The 20,649-nt window shown below is 46.0% G+C and overlaps 9 non-coding genes across 9 annotated transcripts; all 9 read left to right on the forward strand.

The window, feature by feature from the left end:
• Positions 1-967: 967 nt before the first annotated feature.
• LOC130342318 (U2 spliceosomal RNA) lies at positions 968-1,158 on the forward strand. The gene has a single exon (XR_008881984.1). It is a non-coding gene; the product is annotated as a U2 spliceosomal RNA (small nuclear RNA).
• Positions 1,159-3,258: 2,100 nt separating this feature from the next.
• LOC130342320 (U2 spliceosomal RNA) lies at positions 3,259-3,449 on the forward strand. The gene has a single exon (XR_008881986.1). It is a non-coding gene; the product is annotated as a U2 spliceosomal RNA (small nuclear RNA).
• A 2,112-nt stretch (positions 3,450-5,561) lies between these two features.
• On the forward strand, positions 5,562-5,752 carry LOC130342321 (U2 spliceosomal RNA). The gene has a single exon (XR_008881987.1). It is a non-coding gene; the product is annotated as a U2 spliceosomal RNA (small nuclear RNA).
• A 2,108-nt stretch (positions 5,753-7,860) lies between these two features.
• On the forward strand, positions 7,861-8,051 carry LOC130342322 (U2 spliceosomal RNA). Its single transcript, XR_008881989.1, has one exon. It is a non-coding gene; the product is annotated as a U2 spliceosomal RNA (small nuclear RNA).
• A 2,087-nt stretch (positions 8,052-10,138) lies between these two features.
• LOC130342323 (U2 spliceosomal RNA) lies at positions 10,139-10,329 on the forward strand. Its single transcript, XR_008881990.1, has one exon. It is a non-coding gene; the product is annotated as a U2 spliceosomal RNA (small nuclear RNA).
• Positions 10,330-12,424: 2,095 nt separating this feature from the next.
• Positions 12,425-12,615, forward strand: LOC130342324 (U2 spliceosomal RNA). Its single transcript, XR_008881991.1, has one exon. It is a non-coding gene; the product is annotated as a U2 spliceosomal RNA (small nuclear RNA).
• Positions 12,616-14,707: 2,092 nt separating this feature from the next.
• LOC130342247 (U2 spliceosomal RNA) lies at positions 14,708-14,898 on the forward strand. Its single transcript, XR_008881925.1, has one exon. It is a non-coding gene; the product is annotated as a U2 spliceosomal RNA (small nuclear RNA).
• Positions 14,899-16,987: 2,089 nt separating this feature from the next.
• Positions 16,988-17,178, forward strand: LOC130342248 (U2 spliceosomal RNA). Its single transcript, XR_008881926.1, has one exon. It is a non-coding gene; the product is annotated as a U2 spliceosomal RNA (small nuclear RNA).
• Positions 17,179-19,260: 2,082 nt separating this feature from the next.
• Positions 19,261-19,451, forward strand: LOC130342249 (U2 spliceosomal RNA). The gene has a single exon (XR_008881927.1). It is a non-coding gene; the product is annotated as a U2 spliceosomal RNA (small nuclear RNA).
• Positions 19,452-20,649: the final 1,198 nt, after the last annotated feature.

A 20,649-nucleotide genomic window follows, 5' to 3' on the forward strand; every position in this document is an offset into this window, starting at 1 on the left:
GAGAAGGGAAAAAAAGGTGGAAATGGGTTTAAAAGTGATTTCGGCGGAGAAATATATATATATATATATATATATATATATATATATATATATATGCGCACACACACACATATATATAAACGTATTCTCCGTTGAGATATTGCAGCCGCTGCTGTGTCCAGGCCCAGGAGCCTTAGCACTGTGCTGTGATGTCACTCAATACCACTGACATCACTAGGTGTAAACAACATCTCTCCTTTGCTGTGTATGTGACTATGGAGCTGTTTGGTGATGTCGTCTATTATGGCCTTCATAGAAGCAACAGGAGATTGTTGCATCCATCTAGAACCCTCAGAACTACAGTGCTATGATGTCACTCACTTCCACAGGCCTTGCAGAGTGTAAACAACAACAACCCAGCTTTGTTGTGTATGTAACCATAGGGATTTGTGATGTCACCTAGAACCTTCACAGCAGCGACAGCTTTATGAGGAGCATCAGCACTGCTCTGCCTGAGCAGAACCATCACCGCCATAGGTTGTCAAATAACCCGGATTTAACCCACACAGGTAAGTCCAATGGGGTGCAGGCATGTCCTCTATGCTTACAGCTTCCCGTGGGTGTTGGTTTGATACCGTTTGGGGACAGCCAAGGAGGCATCTGCAGGCAACAAAGGTAGGTGTGTGCTTGTGTGTGTGTTTCCTATGCAGATCCTAAGCCCAGTGTCACATGCAAGTAGGAGGAGTAAGAAGGGTTCCTGGCAAATCCGGGTTATGGATTGCATTTAAAAAGGCCCCGTGGGAGTGCAATGGGCCCCTGTCTTGCTGCTTAGCAATAATGGTATGGGTTTAGGTTCTGCTGTGTGTACTGGTGGTTGACTGCCCCCCAGCCCAGAGTGTGCATGGAAAATTGTCTGGCAGCCTCCCTGACAGCAAGCAGTGATAGTGCCCATGAAGGGGACCTTGTTGGGCCCGCCCCTTTCACGGTTATCGCTTCTCGGCCTTTTGGCTAAGATCAAGTGTAGTATCTGTTCTTATCAGTTTAATATCTGATACGTCCCCTATCTGGGGACCATATATTAAATGGATTTTTGAGAACGGGGGCCGATTTCGAAGCTTGCTTCCGTCGCCCTATGCATTGACCCGATATGGCAGTATCTTCGGGTACAGTGCACCACCCCCTTACAGGGTTAAAAAGAAAGATTCCTACTTTCATTGCTACCTGCTTGCTGGCTAGCCAGCTAGCCAGCCCTGTGGGCCTTGCTGCTGCAGCCAAAAAACAAAAGGTGGTGCTGCTGCTGCTGCTTCTGCTGCTTCTGCTTGTGTCTGGCCGCTGTTGGAGCGTCCAGGCACAGGACTTCTGCTGCTGCTGACTAAATGGCCTCCTTAATTGGATCATTTGAGTAGCCAGCACACCTGTGCAGGTAGGGCATGACATGATAGGCAGCTGCCTTGATAGCGGGTGGGTGCTGAATGTTCCTAATTGACAAAATAAGATTAATGCTTATGAAGAAATATAAAATATCATCCCTTCCCCAATATCGCGCCACACCCCTACCCCTTAATTCCCTGGTTGAACTTGATGGACATATGTCTTTTTTCGACCGTACTAACTATGTAACTATGTAACATAACATGGGGGGGGGGGGGGGGGGGGGTCTCCTGGCTGTTCACACAGGTGTGTCATTGCTGTACATTGACCATGCATTGCTTCTGTGGTATTGCAAAGGCAAAGACAAATGCTTCCAGCCATCCATTGCACTAATGGATTGGTCATCAGCTGGCTGTCTATGTCCCGCATCAATATAGACCAAAGTACAGAGGGTTAGGCTATGCTATTGTGCACCTACCTGATGCATCAGAAGGTGCGAGGCCCTTGCTAAATTCTGTGCACAGACTTTGAGATCTATACTTTAGACTGTATCTAAACCTGCTCCAACATGGACTGACATTCTGGCCTACTTTCAGCCGATGCGACTTGTCTGTCGCTGAACAGTCGCTTTTTATGTATTCAGCACCTATGTATAATGTTGTAAAAATGCTCTAGAAGCTAAAGTCGCAGAAATGTCACACATATTTGGCCTGCAACTTTCTGTGCGACAAATTCAGACAGGAAAAATCAGTATAAATCCTTAGAAAATTATCCCCCAGTGTCTCCATCTGCTGGCGGTATTGAATAAGCATTGCTGCACTGATGGGGTATGCATTAGACGAAAAAAAAGAAGAAAAAGAAGAATAATACGCCCAGAAAAGAGGCGAAAAGGAGAAAAACGTAAAAAAACGTGAAAAAAAAGTAAGAGGAAGAGAAGGGAAAAAAAGGTGGAAATGGGTTTAAAAGTGATTTCGGCGGAGAAATATATATATATATATATATATATATATATATATATATATATATATATATATACGCGCACACACACACATATATATAAACGTATTCTCCGTTGAGATATTGCAGCCGCTGCTGTGTCCAGGCCCAGGAGCCTTAGCACTGTGCTGTGATGTCACTCAATACCACTGACATCACTAGGTGTAAACAACATCTCTCCTTTGCTGTGTATGTGACTATGGAGCTGTTTGGTGATGTCGTCTATTACGGCCTTCATAGAAGCAACAGGAGATTGTTGCATCCATCTTGAACCCTCAGAACTACAGTGCTATGATGTCACTCACTTCCACAGGCCTTGCAGAGTGTAAACAACAACAACCCAGCTTTGTTGTGTATGTAACCATAGGGATTTGTGATGTCACCTAGAACCTTCACAGCAGCGACAGCTTTATGAGGAGCATCAGCACTGCTCTGCCTGAGCAGAACCATCACCGCCATAGGTTGTCAAATAACCCGGATTTAACCCACACAGGTAAGTCCAATGGGGTGCAGGCATGTCCTCTATGCTTACAGCTTCCCGTGGGTGTTGGTTTGATACCGTTTGGGGACAGCCAAGGAGGCATCTGCAGGCAACAAAGGTAGGTGTGTGCTTGTGTGTGTGTTTCCTATGCAGATCCTAAGCCCAGTGTCACATGCAAGTAGGAGGAGTAAGAAGGGTTCCTGGCAAATCCGGGTTATGGATTGCATTTAAAAAGGCCCCGTGGGAGTGCAATGGGCCCCTGTCTTGCTGCTTAGCAATAATGGTATGGGTTTAGGTTCTGCTGTGTGTACTGGTGGTTGACTGCCCCCCAGCCCAGAGTGTGCATGGAAAATTGTCTGGCAGCCTCCCTGACAGCAAGCAGTGATAGTGCCCATGAAGGGGACCTTGTTGGGCCCGCCCCTTTCACGGTTATCGCTTCTCGGCCTTTTGGCTAAGATCAAGTGTAGTATCTGTTCTTATCAGTTTAATATCTGATACGTCCCCTATCTGGGGACCATATATTAAATGGATTTTTGAGAACGGGGGCCGATTTCGAAGCTTGCTTCCGTCGCCCTATGCATTGACCCGATATGGCAGTATCTTCGGGTACAGTGCACCACCCCCTTACAGGGTTAAAAAGAAAGATTCCTACTTTCATTGCTACCTGCTTGCTGGCTAGCCAGCTAGCCAGCCCTGTGGGCCTTGCTGCTGCAGCCAAAAAACAAAAGGTGGTGCTGCTGCTGCTGCTTCTGCTGCTTCTGCTTGTGTCTGGCCGCTGTTGGAGCGTCCAGGCACAGGACTTCTGCTGCTGCTGACTAAATGGCCTCCTTAATTGGATCATTTGAGTAGCCAGCACACCTGTGCAGGTAGGGCATGACATGATAGGCAGCTGCCTTGATAGCGGGTGGGTGCTGAATGTTCCTAATTGACAAAATAAGATTAATGCTTATGAAGAAATATAAAATCTCATCCCTTCCCCAATATCGCGCCACACCCCTACCCCTTAATTCCCTGGTTGAACTTGATGGACATATGTCTTTTTTCGACCGTACTAACTATGTAACTATGTAACATAACATGGGGGGGGGGGGGGGGGGGGGGTCTCCTGGCTGTTCACACAGGTGTGTCATTGCTGTACATTGACCATGCATTGCTTCTGTGGTGCTTCTGTGGTATTGCAAAGGCAAAGACAAATGCTTCCAGCCATCCATTGCACTAATGGATTGGTCATCAGCTGGCTGTCTATGTCCCGCATCAATATAGACCAAAGTACAGAGGGTTAGGCTATGCTATTGTGCACCTACCTGATGCATCAGAAGGTGCGAGGCCCTTGCTAAATTCTGTGCACAGACTTTGAGATCTATACTTTAGACTGTATCTAAACCTGCTCCAACATGGACTGACATTCTGGCCTACTTTCAGCCGATGCGACTTGTCTGTCGCTGAACAGTCGCTTTTTATGTATTCAGCACCTATGTATAATGTTGTAAAAATGCTCTAGAAGCTAAAGTCGCAGAAATGTCACACATATTTGGCCTGCAACTTTCTGTGCGACAAATTCAGACAGGAAAAATCAGTATAAATCCTTAGAAAATTATCCCCCAGTGTCTCCATCTGCTGGCGGTATTGAATAAGCATTGCTGCACTGATGGGGTATGCATTAGACGAAAAAAAAGAAGAAAAAGAAGAATAATACGCCCAGAAAAGAGGTGAAAAGGAGAAAAACGTAAAAAAACGTGAAAAAAAAGTAAGAGGAAGAGAAGGGAAAAAAAGGTGGAAATGGGTTTAAAAGTGATTTCGGCGGAGAAATATATATATATATATATATATATATATATATATATATATATATATATATATACGCGCACACACACACATATATATAAACGTATTCTCCGTTGAGATATTGCAGCCGCTGCTGTGTCCAGGCCCAGGAGCCTTAGCACTGTGCTGTGATGTCACTCAATACCACTGACATCACTAGGTGTAAACAACATCTCTCCTTTGCTGTGTATGTGACTATGGAGCTGTTTGGTGATGTCGTCTATTATGGCCTTCATAGAAGCAACAGGAGATTGTTGCATCCATCTAGAACCCTCAGAACTACAGTGCTATGATGTCACTCACTTCCACAGGCCTTGCAGAGTGTAAACAACAACAACCCAGCTTTGTTGTGTATGTAACCATAGGGATTTGTGATGTCACCTAGAACCTTCACAGCAGCGACAGCTTTATGAGGAGCATCAGCACTGCTCTGCCTGAGCAGAACCATCACCGCCATAGGTTGTCAAATAACCCGGATTTAACCCACACAGGTAAGTCCAATGGGGTGCAGGCATGTCCTCTATGCTTACAGCTTCCCGTGGGTGTTGGTTTGATACCGTTTGGGGACAGCCAAGGAGGCATCTGCAGGCAACAAAGGTAGGTGTGTGCTTGTGTGTGTGTTTCCTATGCAGATCCTAAGCCCAGTGTCACATGCAAGTAGGAGGAGTAAGAAGGGTTCCTGGCAAATCCGGGTTATGGATTGCATTTAAAAAGGCCCCGTGGGAGTGCAATGGGCCCCTGTCTTGCTGCTTAGCAATAATGGTATGGGTTTAGGTTCTGCTGTGTGTACTGGTGGTTGACTGCCCCCCAGCCCAGAGTGTGCATGGAAAATTGTCTGGCAGCCTCCCTGACAGCAAGCAGTGATAGTGCCCATGAAGGGGACCTTGTTGGGCCCGCCCCTTTCACGGTTATCGCTTCTCGGCCTTTTGGCTAAGATCAAGTGTAGTATCTGTTCTTATCAGTTTAATATCTGATACGTCCCCTATCTGGGGACCATATATTAAATGGATTTTTGAGAACGGGGGCCGATTTCGAAGCTTGCTTCCGTCGCCCTATGCATTGACCCGATATGGCAGTATCTTCGGGTACAGTGCACCACCCCCCTTACAGGGTTAAAAAGAAAGATTCCTACTTTCATTGCTACCTGCTTGCTGGCTAGCCAGCTAGCCAGCCCTGTGGGCCTTGCTGCTGCAGCCAAAAAACAAAAGGTGGTGGTGCTGCTGCTGCTGCTTCTGCTGCTTCTGCTTGTGTCTGGCCGCTGTTGGAGCGTCCAGGCACAGGACTTCTGCTGCTGCTGACTAAATGGCCTCCTTAATTGGATCATTTGAGTAGCCAGCACACCTGTGCAGGTAGGGCATGACATGATAGGCAGCTGCCTTGATAGCGGGTGGGTGCTGAATGTTCCTAATTGACAAAATAAGATTAATGCTTATGAAGAAATATAAAATCTCATCCCTTCCCCAATATCGCGCCACACCCCTACCCCTTAATTCCCTGGTTGAACTTGATGGACATATGTCTTTTTTCGACCGTACTAACTATGTAACTATGTAACATAACATGGGGGGGGGGGGGGGGGGGGTCTCCTGGCTGTTCACACAGGTGTGTCATTGCTGTACATTGACCATGCATTGCTTCTGTGGTATTGCAAAGGCAAAGACAAATGCTTCCAGCCATCCATTGCACTAATGGATTGGTCATCAGCTGGCTGTCTATGTCCCGCATCAATATAGACCAAAGTACAGAGGGTTAGGCTATGCTATTGTGCACCTACCTGATGCATCAGAAGGTGCGAGGCCCTTGCTAAATTCTGTGCACAGACTTTGAGATCTATACTTTAGACTGTATCTAAACCTGCTCCAACATGGACTGACATTCTGGCCTACTTTCAGCCGATGCGACTTGTCTGTCGCTGAACAGTCGCTTTTTATGTATTCAGCACCTATGTATAATGTTGTAAAAATGCTCTAGAAGCTAAAGTCGCAGAAATGTCACACATATTTGGCCTGCAACTTTCTGTGCGACAAATTCAGACAGGAAAAATCAGTATAAATCCTTAGAAAATTATCCCCCAGTGTCTCCATCTGCTGGCGGTATTGAATAAGCATTGCTGCACTGATGGGGTATGCATTAGACGAAAAAAAAGAAGAAAAAGAAGAATAATACGCCCAGAAAAGAGGCGAAAAGGAGAAAAACGTAAAAAAACGTGAAAAAAAAGTAAGAGGAAGAGAAGGGAAAAAAAGGTGGAAATGGGTTTAAAAGTGATTTTGGCGGAGAAATATATATATATATATATATATATATATATATAATATATATATATATATATATATATATACGCGCACACACACACATATATATAAACGTATTCCGTTGAGATATTGCAGCCGCTGCTGTGTCCAGGCCCAGGAGCCTTAGCACTGTGCTGTGATGTCACTCAATACCACTGACATCACTAGGTGTAAACAACATCTCTCCTTTGCTGTGTATGTGACTATGGAGCTGTTTGGTGATGTCGTCTATTATGGCCTTCATAGAAGCAACAGGAGATTGTTGCATCCATCTAGAACCCTCAGAACTACAGTGCTATGATGTCACTCACTTCCACAGGCCTTGCAGAGTGTAAACAACAACAACCCAGCTTTGTTGTGTATGTAACCATAGGGATTTGTGATGTCACCTAGAACCTTCACAGCAGCGACAGCTTTATGAGGAGCATCAGCACTGCTCTGCCTGAGCAGAACCATCACCGCCATAGGTTGTCAAATAACCCGGATTTAACCCACACAGGTAAGTCCAATGGGGTGCAGGCATGTCCTCTATGCTTACAGCTTCCCGTGGGTGTTGGTTTGATACCGTTTGGGGACAGCCAAGGAGGCATCTGCAGGCAACAAAGGTAGGTGTGTGCTTGTGTGTGTGTTTCCTATGCAGATCCTAAGCCCAGTGTCACATGCAAGTAGGAGGAGTAAGAAGGGTTCCTGGCAAATCCGGGTTATGGATTGCATTTAAAAAGGCCCCGTGGGAGTGCAATGGGCCCCTGTCTTGCTGCTTAGCAATAATGGTATGGGTTTAGGTTCTGCTGTGTGTACTGGTGGTTGACTGCCCCCCAGCCCAGAGTGTGCATGGAAAATTGTCTGGCAGCCTCCCTGACAGCAAGCAGTGATAGTGCCCATGAAGGGGACCTTGTTGGGCCCGCCCCTTTCACGGTTATCGCTTCTCGGCCTTTTGGCTAAGATCAAGTGTAGTATCTGTTCTTATCAGTTTAATATCTGATACGTCCCCTATCTGGGGACCATATATTAAATGGATTTTTGAGAACGGGGGCCGATTTCGAAGCTTGCTTCCGTCGCCCTATGCATTGACCCGATATGGCAGTATCTTCGGGTACAGTGCACCACCCCCTTACAGGGTTAAAAAGAAAGATTCCTACTTTCATTGCTACCTGCTTGCTGGCTAGCCAGCTAGCCAGCCCTGTGGGCCTTGCTGCTGCAGCCAAAAAACAAAAGGTGGTGCTGCTGCTGCTGCTTCTGCTGCTTCTGCTGCTTCTGCTTGTGTCTGGCCGCTGTTGGAGCGTCCAGGCACAGGACTTCTGCTGCTGCTGACTAAATGGCCTCCTTAATTGGATCATTTGAGTAGCCAGCACACCTGTGCAGGTAGGGCATGACATGATAGGCAGCTGCCTTGATAGCGGGTGGGTGCTGAATGTTCCTAATTGACAAAATAAGATTAATGCTTATGAAGAAATATAAAATCTCATCCCTTCCCCAATATCGCGCCACACCCCTACCCCTTAATTCCCTGGTTGAACTTGATGGACATATGTCTTTTTTCGACCGTACTAACTATGTAACTATGTAACATAACATGGGGGGGGGGGGGGGTCTCCTGGCTGTTCACACAGGTGTGTCATTGCTGTACATTGACCATGCATTGCTTCTGTGGTATTGCAAAGGCAAAGACAAATGCTTCCAGCCATCCATTGCACTAATGGATTGGTCATCAGCTGGCTGTCTATGTCCCGCATCAATATAGACCAAAGTACAGAGGGTTAGGCTATGCTATTGTGCACCTACCTGATGCATCAGAAGGTGCGAGGCCCTTGCTAAATTCTGTGCACAGACTTTGAGATCTATACTTTAGACTGTATCTAAACCTGCTCCAACATGGACTGACATTCTGGCCTACTTTCAGCCGATGCGACTTGTCTGTCGCTGAACAGTCGCTTTTTATGTATTCAGCACCTATGTATAATGTTGTAAAAATGCTCTAGAAGCTAAAGTCGCAGAAATGTCACACATATTTGGCCTGCAACTTTCTGTGCGACAAATTCAGACAGGAAAAATCTGTATAAATCCTTAGAAAATTATCCCCCAGTGTCTCCATCTGCTGGCGGTATTGAATAAGCATTGCTGCACTGATGGGGTATGCATTAGACGAAAAAAAAGAAGAAAAAGAAGAATAATACGCCCAGAAAAGAGGCGAAAAGGAGAAAAACGTAAAAAAACGTGAAAAAAAAGTAAGAGGAAGAGAAGGGAAAAAAAGGTGGAAATGGGTTTAAAAGTGATTTCGGCGGAGAAATATATATATATATATATATATATATATATATATATACGCGCACACACACACATATATATAAACGTATTCTCCGTTGAGATATTGCAGCCGCTGCTGTGTCCAGGCCCAGGAGCCTTAGCACTGTGCTGTGATGTCACTCAATACCACTGACATCACTAGGTGTAAACAACATCTCTCCTTTGCTGTGTATGTGACTATGGAGCTGTTTGGTGATGTCGTCTATTATGGCCTTCATAGAAGCAACAGGAGATTGTTGCATCCATCTAGAACCCTCAGAACTACAGTGCTATGATGTCACTCACTTCCACAGGCCTTGCAGAGTGTAAACAACAACAACCCAGCTTTGTTGTGTATGTAACCATAGGGATTTGTGATGTCACCTAGAACCTTCACAGCAGCGACAGCTTTATGAGGAGCATCAGCACTGCTCTGCCTGAGCAGAACCATCACCGCCATAGGTTGTCAAATAACCCGGATTTAACCCACACAGGTAAGTCCAATGGGGTGCAGGCATGTCCTCTATGCTTACAGCTTCCCGTGGGTGTTGGTTTGATACCGTTTGGGGACAGCCAAGGAGGCATCTGCAGGCAACAAAGGTAGGTGTGTGCTTGTGTGTGTGTTTCCTATGCAGATCCTAAGCCCAGTGTCACATGCAAGTAGGAGGAGTAAGAAGGGTTCCTGGCAAATCCGGGTTATGGATTGCATTTAAAAAGGCCCCGTGGGAGTGCAATGGGCCCCTGTCTTGCTGCTTAGCAATAATGGTATGGGTTTAGGTTCTGCTGTGTGTACTGGTGGTTGACTGCCCCCCAGCCCAGAGTGTGCATGGAAAATTGTCTGGCAGCCTCCCTGACAGCAAGCAGTGATAGTGCCCATGAAGGGGACCTTGTTGGGCCCGCCCCTTTCACGGTTATCGCTTCTCGGCCTTTTGGCTAAGATCAAGTGTAGTATCTGTTCTTATCAGTTTAATATCTGATACGTCCCCTATCTGGGGACCATATATTAAATGGATTTTTGAGAACGGGGGCCGATTTCGAAGCTTGCTTCCGTCGCCCTATGCATTGACCCGATATGGCAGTATCTTCGGGTACAGTGCACCACCCCCTTACAGGGTTAAAAAGAAAGATTCCTACTTTCATTGCTACCTGCTTGCTGGCTAGCCAGCTAGCCAGCCCTGTGGGCCTTGCTGCTGCAGCCAAAAAACAAAAGGTGGTGCTGCTGCTGCTGCTTCTGCTGCTTCTGCTTGTGTCTGGCCGCTGTTGGAGCGTCCAGGCACAGGACTTCTGCTGCTGCTGACTAAATGGCCTCCTTAATTGGATCATTTGAGTAGCCAGCACACCTGTGCAGGTAGGGCATGACATGATAGGCAGCTGCCTTGATAGCGGGTGGGTGCTGAATGTTCCTAATTGACAAAATAAGATTAATGCTTATGAAGAAATATAAAATCTCATCCCTTCCCCAATATCGCGCCACACCCCTACCCCTTAATTCCCTGGTTGAACTTGATGGACATATGTCTTTTTTCGACCGTACTAACTATGTAACTATGTAACATAACATGGGGGGGGGGGGGGTCTCCTGGCTGTTCACACAGGTGTGTCATTGCTGTACATTGACCATGCATTGCTTCTGTGGTATTGCAAAGGCAAAGACAAATGCTTCCAGCCATCCATTGCACTAATGGATTGGTCATCAGCTGGCTGTCTATGTCCCGCATCAATATAGACCAAAGTACAGAGGGTTAGGCTATGCTATTGTGCACCTACCTGATGCATCAGAAGGTGCGAGGCCCTTGCTAAATTCTGTGCACAGACTTTGAGATCTATACTTTAGACTGTATCTAAACCTGCTCCAACATGGACTGACATTCTGGCCTACTTTCAGCCGATGCGACTTGTCTGTCGCTGAACAGTCGCTTTTTATGTATTCAGCACCTATGTATAATGTTGTAAAAATGCTCTAGAAGCTAAAGTCGCAGAAATGTCACACATATTTGGCCTGCAACTTTCTGTGCGACAAATTCAGACAGGAAAAATCAGTATAAATCCTTAGAAAATTATCCCCCAGTGTCTCCATCTGCTGGCGGTATTGAATAAGCATTGCTGCACTGATGGGGTATGCATTAGACGAAAAAAAAGAAGAAAAAGAAGAATAATACGCCCAGAAAAGAGGCGAAAAGGAGAAAAACGTAAAAAAACGTGAAAAAAAAGTAAGAGGAAGAGAAGGGAAAAAAAGGTGGAAATGGGTTTAAAAGTGATTTCGGCGGAGAAATATATATATATATATATATATATATATATATATATATATATATATATATATATACGCGCACACACACACATATATATAAACGTATTCTCCGTTGAGATATTGCAGCCGCTGCTGTGTCCAGGCCCAGGAGCCTTAGCACTGTGCTGTGATGTCACTCAATACCACTGACATCACTAGGTGTAAACAACATCTCTCCTTTGCTGTGTATGTGACTATGGAGCTGTTTGGTGATGTCGTCTATTATGGCCTTCATAGAAGCAACAGGAGATTGTTGCATCCATCTAGAACCCTCAGAACTACAGTGCTATGATGTCACTCACTTCCACAGGCCTTGCAGAGTGTAAACAACAACAACCCAGCTTTGTTGTGTATGTAACCATAGGGATTTGTGATGTCACCTAGAACCTTCACAGCAGCGACAGCTTTATGAGGAGCATCAGCACTGCTCTGCCTGAGCAGAACCATCACCGCCATAGGTTGTCAAATAACCCGGATTTAACCCACACAGGTAAGTCCAATGGGGTGCAGGCATGTCCTCTATGCTTACAGCTTCCCGTGGGTGTTGGTTTGATACCGTTTGGGGACAGCCAAGGAGGCATCTGCAGGCAACAAAGGTAGGTGTGTGCTTGTGTGTGTGTTTCCTATGCAGATCCTAAGCCCAGTGTCACATGCAAGTAGGAGGAGTAAGAAGGGTTCCTGGCAAATCCGGGTTATGGATTGCATTTAAAAAGGCCCCGTGGGAGTGCAATGGGCCCCTGTCTTGCTGCTTAGCAATAATGGTATGGGTTTAGGTTCTGCTGTGTGTACTGGTGGTTGACTGCCCCCCAGCCCAGAGTGTGCATGGAAAATTGTCTGGCAGCCTCCCTGACAGCAAGCAGTGATAGTGCCCATGAAGGGGACCTTGTTGGGCCCGCCCCTTTCACGGTTATCGCTTCTCGGCCTTTTGGCTAAGATCAAGTGTAGTATCTGTTCTTATCAGTTTAATATCTGATACGTCCCCTATCTGGGGACCATATATTAAATGGATTTTTGAGAACGGGGGCCGATTTCGAAGCTTGCTTCCGTCGCCCTATGCATTGACCCGATATGGCAGTATCTTCGGGTACAGTGCACCACCCCCTTACAGGGTTAAAAAGAAAGATTCCTACTTTCATTGCTACCTGCTTGCTGGCTAGCCAGCTAGCCAGCCCTGTGGGCCTTGCTGCTGCAGCCAAAAAACAAAAGGTGGTGGTGCTGCTGCTGCTGCTTCTGCTGCTTCTGCTTGTGTCTGGCCGCTGTTGGAGCGTCCAGGCACAGGACTTCTGCTGCTGCTGACTAAATGGCCTCCTTAATTGGATCATTTGAGTAGCCAGCACACCTGTGCAGGTAGGGCATGACATGATAGGCAGCTGCCTTGATAGCGGGTGGGTGCTGAATGTTCCTAATTGACAAAATAAGATTAATGCTTATGAAGAAATATAAAATCTCATCCCTTCCCCAATATCGCGCCACACCCCTACCCCTTAATTCCCTGGTTGAACTTGATGGACATATGTCTTTTTTCGACCGTACTAACTATGTAACTATGTAACATAACATGGGGGGGGGGGGGGGGGGGTCTCCTGGCTGTTCACACAGGTGTGTCATTGCTGTACATTGACCATGCATTGCTTCTGTGGTATTGCAAAGGCAAAGACAAATGCTTCCAGCCATCCATTGCACTAATGGATTGGTCATCAGCTGGCTGTCTATGTCCCGCATCAATATAGACCAAAGTACAGAGGGTTAGGCTATGCTATTGTGCACCTACCTGATGCATCAGAAGGTGCGAGGCCCTTGCTAAATTCTGTGCACAGACTTTGAGATCTATACTTTAGACTGTATCTAAACCTGCTCCAACATGGACTGACATTCTGGCCTACTTTCAGCCGATGCGACTTGTCTGTCGCTGAACAGTCGCTTTTTATGTATTCAGCACCTATGTATAATGTTGTAAAAATGCTCTAGAAGCTAAAGTCGCAGAAATGTCACACATATTTGGCCTGCAACTTTCTGTGCGACAAATTCAGACAGGAAAAATCTGTATAAATCCTTAGAAAATTATCCCCCAGTGTCTCCATCTGCTGGCGGTATTGAATAAGCATTGCTGCACTGATGGGGTATGCATTAGACGAAAAAAAAGAAGAAAAAGAAGAATAATACGCCCAGAAAAGAGGCGAAAAGGAGAAAAACGTAAAAAAACGTGAAAAAAAAAGTAAGAGGAAGAGAAGGGAAAAAAAGGTGGAAATGGGTTTAAAAGTGATTTCGGCGGAGAAATATATATATATATGTATATATATATATATATATATATATATATACGCGCACACACACACATATATAAACGTATTCTCCGTTGAGATATTGCAGCCGCTGCTGTGTCCAGGCCCAGGAGCCTTAGCACTGTGCTGTGATGTCACTCAATACCACTGACATCACTAGGTGTAAACAACATCTCTCCTTTGCTGTGTATGTGACTATGGAGCTGTTTGGTGATGTCGTCTATTATGGCCTTCATAGAAGCAACAGGAGATTGTTGCATCCATCTAGAACCCTCAGAACTACAGTGCTATGATGTCACTCACTTCCACAGGCCTTGCAGAGTGTAAACAACAACAACCCAGCTTTGTTGTGTATGTAACCATAGGGATTTGTGATGTCACCTAGAACCTTCACAGCAGCGACAGCTTTATGAGGAGCATCAGCACTGCTCTGCCTGAGCAGAACCATCACCGCCATAGGTTGTCAAATAACCCGGATTTAACCCACACAGGTAAGTCCAATGGGGTGCAGGTATGTCCTCTATGCTTACAGCTTCCCGTGGGTGTTGGTTTGATACCGTTTGGGGACAGCCAAGGAGGCATCTGCAGGCAACAAAGGTAGGTGTGTGCTTGTGTGTGTGTTTCCTATGCAGATCCTAAGCCCAGTGTCACATGCAAGTAGGAGGAGTAAGAAGGGTTCCTGGCAAATCCGGGTTATGGATTGCATTTAAAAAGGCCCCGTGGGAGTGCAATGGGCCCCTGTCTTGCTGCTTAGCAATAATGGTATGGGTTTAGGTTCTGCTGTGTGTACTGGTGGTTGACTGCCCCCCAGCCCAGAGTGTGCATGGAAAATTGTCTGGCAGCCTCCCTGACAGCAAGCAGTGATAGTGCCCATGAAGGGGACCTTGTTGGGCCCGCCCCTTTCACGGTTATCGCTTCTCGGCCTTTTGGCTAAGATCAAGTGTAGTATCTGTTCTTATCAGTTTAATATCTGATACGTCCCCTATCTGGGGACCATATATTAAATGGATTTTTGAGAACGGGGGCCGATTTCGAAGCTTGCTTCCGTCGCCCTATGCATTGACCCGATATGGCAGTATCTTCGGGTACAGTGCACCACCCCCTTACAGGGTTAAAAAGAAAGATTCCTACTTTCATTGCTACCTGCTTGCTGGCTAGCCAGCTAGCCAGCCCTGTGGGCCTTGCTGCTGCAGCCAAAAAACAAAAGGTGGTGCTGCTGCTGCTGCTTCTGCTGCTTCTGCTTGTGTCTGGCCGCTGTTGGAGCGTCCAGGCACAGGACTTCTGCTGCTGCTGACTAAATGGCCTCCTTAATTGGATCATTTGAGTAGCCAGCACACCTGTGCAGGTAGGGCATGACATGATAGGCAGCTGCCTTGATAGCGGGTGGGTGCTGAATGTTCCTAATTGACAAAATAAGATTAATGCTTATGAAGAAATATAAAATCTCATCCCTTCCCCAATATCGCGCCACACCCCTACCCCTTAATTCCCTGGTTGAACTTGATGGACATATGTCTTTTTTCGACCGTACTAACTATGTAACTATGTAACATAACATGGGGGGGGGGGGGGGGTCTCCTGGCTGTTCACACAGGTGTGTCATTGCTGTACATTGACCATGCATTGCTTCTGTGGTATTGCAAAGGCAAAGACAAATGCTTCCAGCCATCCATTGCACTAATGGATTGGTCATCAGCTGGCTGTCTATGTCCCGCATCAATATAGACCAAAGTACAGAGGGTTAGGCTATGCTATTGTGCACCTACCTGATGCATCAGAAGGTGCGAGGCCCTTGCTAAATTCTGTGCACAGACTTTGAGATCTATACTTTAGACTGTATCTAAACCTGCTCCAACATGGACTGACATTCTGGCCTACTTTCAGCCGATGCGACTTGTCTGTCGCTGAACAGTCGCTTTTTATGTATTCAGCACCTATGTATAATGTTGTAAAAATGCTCTAGAAGCTAAAGTCGCAGAAATGTCACACATATTTGGCCTGCAACTTTCTGTGCGACAAATTCAGACAGGAAAAATCAGTATAAATCCTTAGAAAATTATCCCCCAGTGTCTCCATCTGCTGGCGGTATTGAATAAGCATTGCTGCACTGATGGGGTATGCATTAGACGAAAAAAAAGAAGAAAAAGAAGAATAATACGCCCAGAAAAGAGGCGAAAAGGAGAAAAACGTAAAAAAACGTGAAAAAAAAGTAAGAGGAAGAGAAGGGAAAAAAAGGTGGAAATGGGTTTAAAAGTGATTTCGGCGGAGAAATATATATATATATATATATATATATATATATATATATATATATATACGCGCACACACACACATATATATAAACGTATTCTCCGTTGAGATATTGCAGCCGCTGCTGTGTCCAGGCCCAGGAGCCTTAGCACTGTGCTGTGATGTCACTCAATACCACTGACATCACTAGGTGTAAACAACATCTCTCCTTTGCTGTGTATGTGACTATGGAGCTGTTTGGTGATGTCGTCTATTATGGCCTTCATAGAAGCAACAGGAGATTGTTGCATCCATCTAGAACCCTCAGAACTACAGTGCTATGATGTCACTCACTTCCACAGGCCTTGCAGAGTGTAAACAACAACAACCCAGCTTTGTTGTGTATGTAACCATAGGGATTTGTGATGTCACCTAGAACCTTCACAGCAGCGACAGCTTTATGAGGAGCATCAGCACTGCTCTGCCTGAGCAGAACCATCACCGCCATAGGTTGTCAAATAACCCGGATTTAACCCACACAGGTAAGTCCAATGGGGTGCAGGCATGTCCTCTATGCTTACAGCTTCCCGTGGGTGTTGGTTTGATACCGTTTGGGGACAGCCAAGGAGGCATCTGCAGGCAACAAAGGTAGGTGTGTGCTTGTGTGTGTGTTTCCTATGCAGATCCTAAGCCCAGTGTCACATGCAAGTAGGAGGAGTAAGAAGGGTTCCTGGCAAATCCGGGTTATGGATTGCATTTAAAAAGGCCCCGTGGGAGTGCAATGGGCCCCTGTCTTGCTGCTTAGCAATAATGGTATGGGTTTAGGTTCTGCTGTGTGTACTGGTGGTTGACTGCCCCCCAGCCCAGAGTGTGCATGGAAAATTGTCTGGCAGCCTCCCTGACAGCAAGCAGTGATAGTGCCCATGAAGGGGACCTTGTTGGGCCCGCCCCTTTCACGGTTATCGCTTCTCGGCCTTTTGGCTAAGATCAAGTGTAGTATCTGTTCTTATCAGTTTAATATCTGATACGTCCCCTATCTGGGGACCATATATTAAATGGATTTTTGAGAACGGGGGCCGATTTCGAAGCTTGCTTCCGTCGCCCTATGCATTGACCCGATATGGCAGTATCTTCGGGTACAGTGCACCACCCCCTTACAGGGTTAAAAAGAAAGATTCCTACTTTCATTGCTACCTGCTTGCTGGCTAGCCAGCTAGCCAGCCCTGTGGGCCTTGCTGCTGCAGCCAAAAAACAAAAGGTGGTGCTGCTGCTGCTGCTTCTGCTGCTTCTGCTTGTGTCTGGCCGCTGTTGGAGCGTCCAGGCACAGGACTTCTGCTGCTGCTGACTAAATGGCCTCCTTAATTGGATCATTTGAGTAGCCAGCACACCTGTGCAGGTAGGGCATGACATGATAGGCAGCTGCCTTGATAGCGGGTGGGTGCTGAATGTTCCTAATTGACAAAATAAGATTAATGCTTATGAAGAAATATAAAATCTCATCCCTTCCCCAATATCGCGCCACACCCCTACCCCTTAATTCCCTGGTTGAACTTGATGGACATATGTCTTTTTTCGACCGTACTAACTATGTAACTATGTAACATAACATGGGGGGGGGGGGGGGGTCTCCTGGCTGTTCACACAGGTGTGTCATTGCTGTACATTGACCATGCATTGCTTCTGTGGTATTGCAAAGGCAAAGACAAATGCTTCCAGCCATCCATTGCACTAATGGATTGGTCATCAGCTGGCTGTCTATGTCCCGCATCAATATAGACCAAAGTACAGAGGGTTAGGCTATGCTATTGTGCACCTACCTGATGCATCAGAAGGTGCGAGGCCCTTGCTAAATTCTGTGCACAGACTTTGAGATCTATACTTTAGACTGTATCTAAACCTGCTCCAACATGGACTGACATTCTGGCCTACTTTCAGCCGATGCGACTTGTCTGTCGCTGAACAGTCGCTTTTTATGTATTCAGCACCTATGTATAATGTTGTAAAAATGCTCTAGAAGCTAAAGTCGCAGAAATGTCACACATATTTGGCCTGCAACTTTCTGTGCGACAAATTCAGACAGGAAAAATCAGTATAAATCCTTAGAAAATTATCCCCCAGTGTCTCCATCTGCTGGCGGTATTGAATAAGCATTGCTGCACTGATGGGGTATGCATTAGACGAAAAAAAAGAAGAAAAAGAAGAATAATACGCCCAGAAAAGAGGCGAAAAGGAGAAAAACGTAAAAAAACGTGAAAAAAAAAGTAAGAGGAAGAGAAGGGAAAAAAAGGTGGAAATGGGTTTAAAAGTGATTTCGGCGGAGAAATATATATATATATATATATATATATATATATATATATACGCGCACACACACACATATATATAAACGTATTCTCCGTTGAGATATTGCAGCCGCTGCTGTGTCCAGGCCCAGGAGCCTTAGCACTGTGCTGTGATGTCACTCAATACCACTGACATCACTAGGTGTAAACAACATCTCTCCTTTGCTGTGTATGTGACTATGGAGCTGTTTGGTGATGTCGTCTATTATGGCCTTCATAGAAGCAACAGGAGATTGTTGCATCCATCTAGAACCCTCAGAACTACAGTGCTATGATGTCACTCACTTCCACAGGCCTTGCAGAGTGTAAACAACAACAACCCAGCTTTGTTGTGTATGTAACCATAGGGATTTGTGATGTCACCTAGAACCTTCACAGCAGCGACAGCTTTATGAGGAGCATCAGCACTGCTCTGCCTGAGCAGAACCATCACCGCCATAGGTTGTCAAATAACCCGGATTTAACCCACACAGGTAAGTCCAATGGGGTGCAGGCATGTCCTCTATGCTTACAGCTTCCCGTGGGTGTTGGTTTGATACCGTTTGGGGACAGCCAAGGAGGCATCTGCAGGCAACAAAGGTAGGTGTGTGCTTGTGTGTGTGTTTCCTATGCAGATCCTAAGCCCAGTGTCACATGCAAGTAGGAGGAGTAAGAAGGGTTCCTGGCAAATCCGGGTTATGGATTGCATTTAAAAAGGCCCCGTGGGAGTGCAATGGGCCCCTGTCTTGCTGCTTAGCAATAATGGTATGGGTTTAGGTTCTGCTGTGTGTACTGGTGGTTGACTGCCCCCCAGCCCAGAGTGTGCATGGAAAATTGTCTGGCAGCCTCCCTGACAGCAAGCAGTGATAGTGCCCATGAAGGGGACCTTGTTGGGCCCGCCCCTTTCACGGTTATCGCTTCTCGGCCTTTTGGCTAAGATCAAGTGTAGTATCTGTTCTTATCAGTTTAATATCTGATACGTCCCCTATCTGGGGACCATATATTAAATGGATTTTTGAGAACGGGGGCCGATTTCGAAGCTTGCTTCCGTCGCCCTATGCATTGACCCGATATGGCAGTATCTTCGGGTACAGTGCACCACCCCCTTACAGGGTTAAAAAGAAAGATTCCTACTTTCATTGCTACCTGCTTGCTGGCTAGCCAGCTAGCCAGCCCTGTGGGCCTTGCTGCTGCAGCCAAAAAACAAAAGGTGGTGCTGCTGCTGCTGCTTCTGCTGCTTCTGCTTGTGTCTGGCCGCTGTTGGAGCGTCCAGGCACAGGACTTCTGCTGCTGCTGACTAAATGGCCTCCTTAATTGGATCATTTGAGTAGCCAGCACACCTGTGCAGGTAGGGCATGACATGATAGGCAGCTGCCTTGATAGCGGGTGGGTGCTGAATGTTCCTAATTGACAAAATAAGATTAATGCTTATGAAGAAATATAAAATCTCATCCCTTCCCCAATATCGCGCCACACCCCTACCCCTTAATTCCCTGGTTGAACTTGATGGACATATGTCTTTTTTCGACCGTACTAACTATGTAACTATGTAACATAACATGGGGGGGGGGGGGGGGGTCTCCTGGCTGTTCACACAGGTGTGTCATTGCTGTACATTGACCATGCATTGCTTCTGTGGTATTGCAAAGGCAAAGACAAATGCTTCCAGCCATCCATTGCACTAATGGATTGGTCATCAGCTGGCTGTCTATGTCCCGCATCAATATAGACCAAAGTACAGAGGGTTAGGCTATGCTATTGTGCACCTACCTGATGCATCAGAAGGTGCGAGGCCCTTGCTAAATTCTGTGCACAGACTTTGAGATCTATACTTTAGACTGTATCTAAACCTGCTCCAACATGGACTGACATTCTGGCCTACTTTCAGCCGATGCGACTTGTCTGTCGCTGAACAGTCGCTTTTTATGTATTCAGCACCTATGTATAATGTTGTAAAAATGCTCTAGAAGTTAAAGTCGCAGAAATGTCACACATATTTGGCCTGCAACTTTCTGTGCGACAAATTCAGACAGGAAAAATCAGTATAAATCCTTAGAAAATTATCCCCCAGTGTCTCCATCTGCTGGCGGTATTGAATAAGCATTGCTGCACTGATGGGGTATGCATTAGACGAAAAAAAAGAAGAAAAAGAAGAATAATACGCCCAGAAAAGAGGCGAAAAGGAGAAAAACGTAAAAAAACGTGAAAAAAAAGTAAGAGGAAGAGAAGGGAAAAAAAGGTGGAAATGGGTTTAAAAGTGATTTCGGCGGAGAAATATATATATATATATATATATATATAT

This window comes from Hyla sarda, unplaced genomic scaffold (genome assembly GCF_029499605.1).
Source record: "Hyla sarda isolate aHylSar1 unplaced genomic scaffold, aHylSar1.hap1 scaffold_647, whole genome shotgun sequence".
Classification (NCBI taxonomy): domain Eukaryota; kingdom Metazoa; phylum Chordata; class Amphibia; order Anura; family Hylidae; genus Hyla; species Hyla sarda.